Below are 5,000 nucleotides of genomic sequence, written 5' to 3'. Positions count from 1 at the left end.
CGACGAGTGGAATGTAACGGACCAATGAAATCACACGTGGGAGGTTCTGACAGACGAGCGAGTTTTTCTGAAACGGTGAATGCAGAAACCGGAAAATATAATGGCAGCCAACTAGTTGATGAGTAGTAGATGTGAATGAACACACCTCCCATTACAAACACACTCAGACATACGCATGATATACACACACATACATACATACACATTCCACTCACTTCACACTTGCCATCCAGACGCGATTCTGTGTTGATGGATAAGAAGATTTGCTGGTGAATGGTTTTTGGAAGTTTGTCCAAGTTTACAAATTCTAAATCTAAATATTTCTCTTTTTGGCTACGGGCAGTCCAAGTGGATACCAGCAGGGTGGACGGACAGCAGCAGGTAAACAATGAGACATGTTCTTGTGATGACTTTAGTGGTCGGTGGTGGTTGTTGTTTGGTTTGGCCGATAGCAGGTGATGAGGGCGATGGAAGAAGTAGATAGTCACTTGATTTTGAAAATAATACAATTATAATAATAATAACAATATTAATAAAACCCCAGTTTGTTATTAGTTGGTTACTTAGATGGCTGGAAGGATAAGATTTGGCGTGAATTTTCGAGAAAGTTTTGTGATGATGACGATAAGTAATAATAAGCTGAATTAATCTTCAGATTGTTGAGAAGTATCAATGTTTTCATGAAATCATAGTGTGTTGGAATAGTGTAAATTTTGTTGTTATAAAAACATTGTCTGGGTGGTAATCATAATATTTTAGTGTTCATCTGGCAATACTTTATAAATAGATTTGATTGGTATCGAGGAGTGCTGCTGTCTACCTTGTAATACGATGGAAACTGTTAGAAATACTAAATAGCTTGCTTGTTCTAAAACAACAAATTACGTCACAGAATTTATGGACCGTCAGCAAAATATACTGGAGCATTGAGTTACTTTCATTGATAGTTAAATAGAATAGCTTTACAAAACTATGTAAAATCATGGGCTTTTTGTAATGGATGGGTAATATTTATTTTGAGTTGTTTGGTCTATATATCCATTACAACATAAAGACTAAATCAGTTTTGGTAATCAAACCTGGAATTAATTACACCTCGATTGCACAGGCATTATTTTTGTACAAACTCAATGATTGTATAAAGACAATAATTATTGTACAAAAATAATCCATAGTTGTTCTACAAAAATGATTATCGTACAAATGTTACTATGAATTTCATTATAAAAAGACAATATTGTACAAACGTAAAACTATATACTTGTAAAAAATTATTATTGTACAAATGACTCAATCAATTTTATTATAAAAAAGACAATTATTGTACAAACATAGAACTTACTTGTACAAAAATGACTATTATACAATGATTATTGTAAAAAACATAATACATAGTTGACAACTACAAAAATGATTATTGTACAAATGACTCAATTAGTGTTACAATCAAAGACAATTTTGATATTCGGCTAAGGCATACATTGACAATATGCATTTATTTTGTTTCGGCAAGAACTATTTTTCTTCATAGTTAATCCTTTGTTTAAGATGACCAAGATCTGAAAACGTGTATGAAACAGTCAGTGCCAGACAAAGCAAACAGAGAGAGAGAGAGAGAGAGAGAGAGAGAGAGAGAGAGAGAGAGAGAGAGAGAGAGAGAGAAACCCATCTCAAATTACCCGCTTGTCTCGACTGGGGATCGAACCTAAGATCTCATAGTCTTAGGTTCGATACCAGTTCAGGCAGGCTGGGTTTCTTTTGGGTGGGGGGGGGGGGGGGGGGGGGGGGAAGTGGTTTTTTTCTTGATTTTTCTCTCTGATTTGTCTAACACTGTTTCATACACACTTTTTCTGATCATTTTCTTACACCAGTACCTTATCACTAATTTGTCACAGTAAGACTTGTCTGGGATAAAGTCTATAGCCAGAGTTGAGACTTGAGGGCGGTACTTTTGAAACCAAATAAGTATATATTTATTATATATATTATATATATATATATATATAATATATATATATATATATAATATATATATATATATTATGAAAATGCAACTAGCAGGTCACCTAACGTTTTGAGAAATAAGACCATTTTACAGGCCTGCCAACTATTACGAAATATTCGTAGAATTACGACATTTTTTGTTACAATTTCAGAGCTTCATGAGCATCTCTTAGTCATTAAAAACTTATTGAAAATGAAAGTTGATGCCAGACTACATCATTTTTAAGGATTTTGAAGTGTTTTTCATCCTTATGAGGGAAAATTGTTGATTTTTAAATAGCAACTAAAATGTTTCTCTTCAAAAAAATTACGAACTTTTAAATTTTCAAATAGGTATTGCCTTTATAATCTATAAATAACTGGAGTAAAAGTTGTGTAGTCAAAACTTTAAAAATGTATTTTGTCAGTGTGAGATTCAGCCGAAAATCAATATTTTATTTTTGTAGTTATGATTTCTGCATCTCCAATAATACAAGATCATAAAAAGCGTGTAGTATGAGATAGTACCAAACAGGCAGAGAGAAAGATTCTTTGATTTTTTTTCTTCCTGTTTTGTCTGGCGCTGTCTCAAAACACACTGTTTCAGATCTTTATCCTACACCAGTGCCTGCTTCTTGATTTATCACTCCAATTATTTTTTTGTACAAGTATGTGTGTGTGTGTCTTGTCTTTGTACAATAATTTGTGTTTGCACAATGATTGTCTTTGTACAATAAATTGCCTTTGTACAATAATTTGTCTTTGTACAATAATTTATCTTTTGTATTTGTACAATAATTTGTCTTTGTATTTGTACTTTAATTGTCTTTGTACAATAATTTGTATTTGTACAATAATTTGTATTTGTACAATAATTGCCTTTTTACAATAATTTGTCTTTGGAGAATAGATTGTTTTTGTAAACTAAATTGTCTTTCTACTATAAATTGTCTTTGTACAATAAATTGTCTTTGTACAATAAATAGTCATTGTACAATAAATTGTCTTTGTACAATAAATTGTCTTTGTACAATAAAATTAGTAGTATAATCGCTTCAAACCATTATTCAATACAAATGCATCCATGAATGACCTCCTCGTACCTGTGATCGTCTCTGACATTTTGGGATGTAATTCATTGGGAAGGGGAGGCGAGGCACAATGGAAATTTGAATGGGTGCATATTATGAAAAGTGCTAAACAAAACACACAGTAGAATCCCGATAAAGCTAACATTTGTCAGATCAGACAGACCGGTTGACTTTAAGCAAAGTTGACTTCATCCAATATCAAGTGAACACATTTTTATAAAGAACCGAATATTTGGGGCTAGCAAAATGCGTTGACTTTCAGCAAAAGTTGACTTAAAGAGTTTTGACTTAATGCGGATTCCACTATATGAAGAAAAAAACATAACAATTATCCCAGTCGATGAATACCACTTTCAGATGGTTTGTTTTGTACTTTTTCTTCAGATTTTTATCTGGTATTATATCACATACCTTTTAAAATATTATTTCGCTGTTTTCTTATGTAATGATGGCAACTCCCAGCACAAAATATTACATTGTCAATATTTATCTCTCTTTTTTTTTTTCTTTTATACTACTACTACAACTATTACTTTAACTATACTACTACTAAACTACCTACTCACTACTGCTGCTACTACTACTACTTACTATACTACTACTCACTATACTACTCTACTACTATATTACTACTACTACAACTACTGCTTATTCTACTTACTCTACTTTTTATACACATTACTTTCTTTTCCTTTTTTGCTCATCTTCTCTTCTTCTTCTTTCTTCTTCTCTTCTTCTTCTTTTTCTTCTCTTTTCTTCTTTTTCTTCTTCTTCTCTTTCTTTCTTCTTCTTTCTTCTTCTTCTTCTTCTTTCTTCTCTTTCTTTTCTTCTTTCTTCTCTTCTTCTTCTTTTCTTTTTTCTTCTTTCTTCCTTTCTTTCTTCTTCTTTTCTTCTTCTTCTTCTCTCCTTTTTCTTCTTCTTCTTTTCTTCTTTTCTTCTCTTCTTCTTCTTTTTTCTTTCTTCCTTCTTCTTCTCTTCTTTCTTCTTCTTCTTTCTTCTTCTTCTTCATTCTTCTTCTTCTTCTCTTTCTTTTCTTCTTCTTCTTCTTCTTCTTTTTTTTCTTCTTCTCTCTTCTTTTCTTCTTCTTCTTTCTTCTTCTTCTTCTTCTTCTTCTTTTTCTTTCTTCTTCTTCTTCTTTTTTTTCTTCTTCTTTCTTCTTTTTCTTTCTTTTTCTTCTTCTTCTTCTTTTCTTCTTCTTCTTCCTTCTTTTTTCTTCTTCTTCTTCTTTTCTTTCTTCTTCTTCTTCTTCTTTTTCTTCTTCTTTTCTTTTTCTTCTTCTTTTTTCTTTCTTCTTCTTCTTTTCTTCTTTTCTTTTCTTCTCTTCTTCTTCTTCTTCTTCTTCTTCTTTTTTCTTCTTCTTCTTTTTTCTTTCTTCTTCCTTTTCTTTCTTTCTTCTTTTTTCCTTTCTTCTTTCTTCTTCTTCTTTTTCTTTCTTCTTCTTTTTCTTCTTCTTCTCCTTTTTCCTTTTTTTTCTTCTTTCCCTTTTTCCCTTTTTTCTCTTCTTTTTCTTCTTCTTTTCTTTTTCTTTCTTCTTCTTTTCCTCTTTTCTTTTTCTTCCCTTTCTTCTTTTCTTCTTCTCTTTTTCTTTTCTTCTTTTTTTTTCTTTTCTTCTTCTTTCTTTCTTTCTTCTTTTCTTCTTCTTCTCTTTCCCTTCTTTTTTTTTCCTTTTTCTTCTCTTCTTTTCTTTTCTTCTTCCTTTCTTCTTATTTATTATTTTATTATTATTATTATTATATTATTATTTTTTTTTTTTAATTTTTACAATTATTTTTATTACTATTTTTTATTGTACTATTATTTTTATTATTATTTTTTTATTATTATTATTATTAATTATTATTATTTTTATTATTATTAATTTTTTTATTATTTTTAATTATTTAAATATTATTTTATTTAAATTTTTAATTATTATTATTATTAATT

The 5,000-nt window shown here is 30.1% G+C and overlaps 1 protein-coding gene across 1 annotated transcript in view; it reads left to right on the top strand.

Annotated features, from left to right (window-relative positions):
* Window positions 1-99: 99 nt before the first annotated feature.
* Window positions 100-5,000, top strand: part of LOC144970447 (uncharacterized) — a 63,548-nt gene continuing 58,647 nt past the window's right edge. The window contains exon 1 of the mRNA XM_078910106.1: window positions 100-381. The gene's annotated coding sequence lies outside the window, so the exon portion shown is untranslated. The remainder of the gene's footprint in view (window positions 382-5,000) is intronic.

Source organism: Berghia stephanieae, chromosome 4, assembly GCF_034508935.2.
Source record: "Berghia stephanieae isolate SIO BIC M18660-M18661 chromosome 4, UCSD_Bste_1.3, whole genome shotgun sequence".
In the NCBI taxonomy this organism is placed as follows: Eukaryota; Metazoa; Mollusca; class Gastropoda; order Nudibranchia; family Aeolidiidae; genus Berghia; species Berghia stephanieae.
Note: the sequence above shows the minus strand (reverse complement) of the source record. Positions and strands in the feature narration are given on the sequence as shown.